Source organism: Microcebus murinus, chromosome 15, assembly GCF_040939455.1.
Source record: "Microcebus murinus isolate Inina chromosome 15, M.murinus_Inina_mat1.0, whole genome shotgun sequence".
Lineage (NCBI taxonomy): Eukaryota > Metazoa > Chordata > Mammalia > Primates > Cheirogaleidae > Microcebus > Microcebus murinus.
This window is the reverse complement of record NC_134118.1, coordinates 68,523,072-68,530,831: the sequence shown is the minus strand read 5'-3', so window position 1 is coordinate 68,530,831 and position 7,760 is coordinate 68,523,072.

Sequence of the window (7,760 nt, the reverse complement as noted above, 5' to 3'; positions counted from 1 at the left end):
CTTTAATTTCTAAATAGAATTCTAATTTAGAAAATGTAAAAATTCTATTAATATTCTTCAATTATATTATCATTCTATGACTTATAGGCGAGTGCTCACAATCATTTATTTTCCATTGACACCTGTGTGGTCAACTGGCTCTCTAAAAAAAGTGTGTACATATACATAGTAATTTTAGTGTAAATTTTATTAATAGCATTTGTAGCACACATTTTCAAATAATAGCATAGTACATAATATTCATTATTGTCATTTCTACAGAGCCAAGTGACTCTCAAAGTGTTTTGGTTTTGCTTATGTTTTCTTATTTTGCTGAAATTTTGTATCAGTAGCCAACGGATTATGGTTGCAATTGATAAATAACCATAGTTCCAATATGAATATTGTTTAATATTTTCATTTAAATTAATGAGTGAGAGAAAAAAGAAACGATGATATATGTTGAAAATACGTTCACTTAGCAATGACATAAATAGCTTATTTCTTGAATCAGATAATAGTTTTCAAAAACAGAAAGAATATTTTCTAAATTTTTATTCTCAATATAATGGCTGGAGACATGACACACATTAACATTTAAACTACAGTATTAATATTTTCTGCATCACCTTCTAAAGTTTAGACAAACAACAACTAAGTAACCCAAGACCTGATGTATAGAGTTCTCTGCTTGCTATGATGTAAATATGCCCATTATGGCCAATTTGAATTTCACTGTGTGAAATTATTTTTAGCACAAATTTTATTTTTGGCACATATGTATGCCAAAATTATTGTTATTTTAACTGATGTTGAGATATTATTAAAAGTGATATTAATAAAGTGATATTATTAAAAGCGATGTTGAGAAGAGACGCACACTAGCATGATATTACATAGTATTCCCATAACAGACATAAATAACCTTAAAAGCATAAATAATAGTACAATAATGATTATATATTAATAAATTTTGAGTATTTATTACTTCTGTTTTTAATATTCTTTTACATAATTTAACTTTTAAATAATGTATTTAACAAGTTGTTAAAACTTTCTGAAAATTTAACAATTGGCTCTCATGAGCTGTTAGGAGCTGGTTTCAGCACACTTCCGGGACTTGTATATGATAAACAAAGACTTTAAGGTCAGATATAAATGTTCTACAAAAGTCACACCTAATTTGATATGAGCAGAGTTGCTTATTAGAATACTTAACAGCTGGTGCAGTTTGTACCAGGCAACATACGCATAATACCTGTGCTGTATAACCCGCCAACTATCAGCTCTGTATGTGAGAGTTCAAAGGAAGAAAAGATTATGCTATGTAATAAAGAGGGATTATAACGTTTGAACAGCCCGAACATAAGCAAAGACTTAGAGGCAAGGATTAGAAAGCATTTGAGTTGATAAGAGTATGAAGTATGCACTGAGGGAATATGTCATAGAGGTTTGAGGACTTGGATTCAGCCTTTGCTTGGAAGGCAGTATGCAGCCAGTGCTGATTTTGAATCAGCTCATTGAAAGTGCTTGGTGATGAAGAAGCAAATGTGAATCTACATTTTCTATGTCCTCAAAGAACCCACAGTTTGAGCTAGCCTAGGGAAATATCTACTCTTAGCAGATCAAACACAACGCATCCTGGCTAAGGGCATAAAAGACCTGTGAACAATTTGCTATGGGAGCAGGGATGTTGAGTAGTTACATTTTTCATAGGGATCATGGAATATTTCACCTGATGAACGGATATGTAAATTGGGTGACAGGTAAGTTTGATAAAAGAAGAGAGTTCAATGTCATTAAAAACAAAGTGCAAAAGTAAAAAAGGTGCAAGGGAGAGAAAACAGAGAAGTTCAATGGGGCCAAAAAATAGACCAGTTACAAGGTGAGTGGCTGGATATTTAAATGGAAAATAGACAGGAGTCAGACTGTCAAAGGTCTTCAGACGTCCTCAAACTACGGCCCTCGGGTGTTTTTGCCGGTTTGTTTTTTTACTTCAAAATAATGTATGTGCAGTGTGCACAGGAATTTGTTCATAGTTTTTTTTAAACTATAGTCTGGCTCTCCAATGGTCTGAGGGACAGTGAACTGGACCCCTGTTTAAAAAGTTTGAGGACCCCTCTCTTATATGTTTTGCTAAGAAGTTTGGATTTTATCCTGTGGGAAAGAGAATTTGGCTTTTTAAAAAGTGAAGCAATATTATGTATCAATAAAATAAAACTTTAAAACACTGGAGCAGTTTTGCTTCCTGAAATAGTAAATTTGATGGCTATATGTGGTAAGATACTGATGTCTAGGAGGCTATTGCAATCATCTGAATGAGAGATGAGGAGGACCAAGACGCAGGCAGTAACAGGGAAGAGGAGACACGTTCACAGCAGTGTTCAGGCGAATTAAACCTGAACTGATAAATAATATTTAGCTGGGAATGAAAAAGGGTGAAATTCATACTAGGAAGTCTAGTTTTAATGAGTAGATAAATGGTTATACTATTTAGAGATACAGAAAATATAATAAGACAGAGGGGATTTGAGGAAGGGTGGTAATACTTTCTGCTACACTTGTGGAGCAGTAGGTGCTAGCTGGGCATACAGATGGATATGTTCAGAGGTAGAAATTGGATCTGGAAGTATGTAAACAGTTGAGGTGATAGCATAACTGTGAGGATAGTTTCAGTAAGAGCAATGGATAAGATACATAAAATGAGCTGCACCTTTCTATTATCAACCAGATCCTAGATGATCATTGATGAGATTCCCAAGAACAGTGTGTGAAGCTGGATATTAATAATTTAAAATATGAGTGGGAGCTGAGGAATTGGAAACACCGAGTTTCTTTCAAGTGGCTTGGTGGTAAAATAATGGAAGGAGACACAGAGAGAGAGAGTTTAATGAAAAGAGAGTGCTGCACTCCTTGGTGTGGTGTACATTTCTATGTCTTCAGTACTTGTGGATCCACCTATGACAATATTTTTGTACAGAAACTGTCACCTCAAGTTGTACTTTCTGTAGTGATCATGACAGCCCTTTCTAAGATTAACATGAATACAATAAATTAAAACAAATATATTCAGAGGTGATAAATTATTAACCCGTAACTATTTCTTTTTAGCAACTTACTTCATGGAGGGTGAAGTTTGTAGCAATATTCTTTTCATTATGTAGATATCTGTCAATCTTATAGGAAATATCTATTAATTAATTAAGAGCAAGTAGCAACAACCCATGTGTGGGAAATCTCAGGTGATGGCGAAAAAAGACACGAAGGACGAATGCCAAAGTTAAACAGCCCTAATCTAAACAAAGATCTTTTCCTCTGTCCAGAAGCAGAGAGGTCACACACAAATAAAGACAGACAAAGATAGGATATATCACCCAAACTCCTCAGGCACAGAGGTGTCTAAGAGGAATTTTCCAATTTGGGCAGGCATGCAGGTTCCTGACACACCAGAACACATAAATGCATGTTTGAAGAATTAAAGATTTGCTAAATGATAGATCATATTTTTAACTTGACCACATTTCAGTTTTATATATAGGCAATTTTAGTTTGAGAAATGTAATGAGAGTAAAACATTCAGGCAAAAAAATTGGAATTGTGAATAGTGTTAATGTATGTGCCTGGCATTAAGACTTTTGGTAGAGTACCAAACATCTGTAAACATGTGAGTAATGTCATGCAAATCACCTGACAGCTACCTGTGCAGGATACTGTTAATGCTGTTGCGTGTGATTTTATGGATCCTGCGTGTTTTGAGCTTTTTGTGATAAGAACAAATATAATTAATAACTTACAAAAGACACTAAGCATTTGTGAGGATATGCACTTAAACATGAAGTTCTTCCAATTTTAAGTGTGAACTCTTATAAAGGCTATTTAGTTTTATTTTATTTCATTTCTTTTTAATTATTTAGTGTTATTCTAAACAACTCTTCTACTGGGATTCATGTGCTTACTTTCTGTGTATCTTTATACAATACTGTCTCTTTGATGCCTATGTTTACATGAAAACTAACTTTTCAACCAAATCACAGGATGTATTATGATGGGCCAGGCCTGGTGGCTCATGCCTGTAATTTTAGCACTCTGGGAGCCGAGGCAGGAGGATCGTTTGAGTTCAGGAGTTTGAGACCAGCCTAAGCAAGAGTGAGACCCCACCTCCATTGAAAATAGAAAAAAATTAGCCGGGCATGGTGATGCATGTAGTCACAGCTGCTCGGGAGGCTGAGGCAGGAGGATCGCTTGAGCCCAGGAGTTTGAGGTTGCTGTGAGCTAGGCTGACACCACGGCACTCTACCCAGGGTGACAGAGTGAGGCTCTGTTTCACACACACACAAAAAAACAATTGTGTGATGAATAGAGTGTCACAGAGCCAGATAACCATACAAATTCTGCATGGTCAGCAAGATTTACTCACTAGTAAAATGATTTTATATTTTAAAATGTACTGAGGAATATGACTGCATGATTACACTGAGGTCAATGTGTTGAAAGAAGAGTCTATTACTTATAGTTCCCCAGAGGAGGGGACGTTCCACACCACACAGGGCCATATGGGGAAGCTTCGGGGTTGGTCAGAGGGCAGAGGAGCAAGGGGAACACTTGGGTGGGAGCCTTTATGACAACCATGGTAGGAAGTTGTTAGGTGGGGACATCCCCTATTGGGCAAGAAACAAAGCACAGATGGTAGGGTTTGTAAAGGGTTTGGAATACGATTTTCTCACACCTGTGAAGAAAACACAAGGATGGTAGGGATATAAACAACGTTGGCCATCAGGGTGGCCCTATGATCTTAAGGTGTCAAATCATCAATTACAAAAAATCAAGAAGGATTACTGTACTCTCACCAGCTTCATAGTATACAAACATCTTTGTAATTTGTACTTCTAAACATTATAGCCTGGGCCAGGCGCAGTGGCTCAAGCCTGTAATCCCAGCACTCTGGAAGGCCAAGGCAGGCGGATTGTTTGAGCTCAGGAGTTCAAGACCAGCCTAAGGAAGAGTGAGACCCCATCTCTGCTAAAAAAAAATAGAAGGCAATTAGCTGGATAACTGAAAAGTGTGTATATATATATATACATATATATATAATTAGTCAGGCATGGTGGCACATACCTGTAGTCCCAGCTACCCAGGAGGCTAAGGCAGGAGGATCGCTTGAGCCCAGGGGTTTGAGGTTGCTGTGAGCTAGGCTGACGCCACAGCACTTTAGCCCAAGCAACAGAGTGAGACTTTGTCTCAAAAAAAAAAAAAAAAATTATAGCCTGTTAGCTGTTGAATAATCATTACACCCACTTGGGATACAAGTGATACACACACAAATACATAATTTTGTATTCCATCCACCTTGAAGACCCCTTGAGAATTTTCAGAATTGTGATGTATCATCATTAATGCATTTAAATCATGGTAGTAAAAAGAGAAAAATACATATTCACTGTATTTATATCACATAGCCCCATTTTTGTAGTCATGGTTTTAAAACTGAATATTCTGTCAAGTATCTCGGCAACAGTGGGTGTTCAGTCTCAAATCAAATATATGTATGTTCTTCTTCAAATCTTTGAAACCTATGTAGTTTTAGCTAAACCAATGCTAAACGAGATAATAGGAGGATCCAAATAAAATGGTACTATGCAGTTTTGAAGTAAACCTTGCTGATTAGAGTTTATATTGCAATGTCTGTGGGTAATGGTAAACTTAATCTTAACTTAGTCCAACCCTATTCTTTAAAATAATCAAATGTAATAGGAATAAGCTGGGGGTGGAAAGAACTGTTGCAGAGGGCCTGCTATGTATTTGAGTAGTGGTGCTATTCCAGATGACCTGCTGGGACAGGACACTAAGACACCCATTAGGGACAAGAATAGGATCCTGCCCCATATGGGAGACAGCTGATAAATACATGCTTGGCAGGAAATCAGAACCTTGATTACACCTCTAGGGGTTTAAGATGAGACCTAGTTTTTGCTGAAAAGACTGAAATTCACACTAAAAGCATACACTGTAAAATTTATTCTTAATACATTATCAGGCTAGAATACTTAGGCAGGGCTGATCTTATCTATAGAAATTTGTAAGGACATGCAACTGGATGAAAATGAAGAAGGCAAGGACAAGCACAAACTAATCTGTAATCTCTAATCTGTAGTATGTATTTTGAGGACAGAAAATTATAAAAAATTAATTAAATTAATGAGCTTTTACAGAATATATCAAAAGAAAAAATAGCAGACCATTTGTGTCATTATGAATGGTTACTTCCAATTTTCTCCTACTCCATGCCCTGGGAGAGGATTATATATTGGCTGCTTGTGATGGATCTGCAGTGCCTTCTTGCAGGAGGAGTGGGGAGTGTACACTTGCTGAAGCCATTGACTTGGTCATGTGATTTAGTGAGTGCTGTGATAGTCTCCTAATTCCAAACAGAAGCTTTGGGAGCCATATAGGTTTTTTTTTTTTTTTTATACAACTCTGTTGTTTGCTTTTTGTTTTTAATTTGCCATAAAACACTGTTAGAAGATGGAGTAATTCCTTTTTATCCTGAAAGTTATCTTTCAGATCATATACTATTCCTAATTAAAATGTGACTTTTGGCAAAAGAGGTAAGACATAGAACTTTATCAATGGTACTTTGTTGCTATGAGCTGGACTTTAGAAAACAAAGATGAAATCAGAAGAGGATTCACTACATAGCAGTAAGGAGTAAGAGAGGAATAAGGCAATTCAGAAAATTAAGTTTTGACAGGATTGAAAAACTTAATTGCTTCTAATATGCAAACAATAAACAACATTTTTAAGCACTCTGAACAACTAAGATTAATTAATAATGGACCTAGAGCAAAGACAAAATTAAAATAATTATCATCTTGTTCTTAGTTTAAAGGGCTGAATACATTAAGGTAACTTCCAGTAAATCATTTCAACTGAACAAATGTGTCCCAGACAACAGACCAAGCAAGGTGTCTTCACATTGAAGTCTGACAAACTCAAAGTCATTTTAATTAAGGATGGAGTGACATAGAGAAGGAAGACTGCCTCAAAAAGAACTGTGGGTAGGACAATTTGTACATGGAAATGACTTTGAAATCAAATAGATTAAAAACAAAGTTATAAGGGAGCTATACTGCCAAAACCACCAAGAATAATTAAAGAAAATTGTGTCCATTGGAGATGTAAAACAGTTTTGGTATCTAAAATTTCTACAATTACTATACAGGCTGTTCAGCCACCAATGAAATTACATTATTTAAGACTCTCTTCAGACATGACCAAGTTTTAACTGTATAACAACAACAAAGAATTGTCCGAAGGGTAAAGCCAAGACCCACTGAGAAGAATAGATTAGGGAACTTCCAGGAAGTAAAATCAGCTCCTTTTCCTGGAAACATCTAGCCAACAGAATTCCAGAATTGCTATGAGCCATTGACTACCATGTGCCAATCATTCATCCCATTTCTGAATAGCAGTGTTGACTATGAGTATCTGGCACTATAGTGGTATTATACTATTTTAGTTGAATATGTGGGAAGCAAGTTGTGGGGTGTGTGTGTTTGTGTGAGCGAGTGTATGTGCATGCATGTGTCAGATTAAAAAGGCCAGATTTTGACCTAATAAAGAGATTATCAATAAATTTAGAAATTTGTATCTGATCACCATGACTAGATTGGTTTTTCGGCACATGTTCCTTGGGGAGGAGTTGGTTATATTTAGCATGTAGAAAAAATGATAAGTAAATATTTGTGACTAAGAAGGATGTTGTAGTTTGCACTATTGTCCTT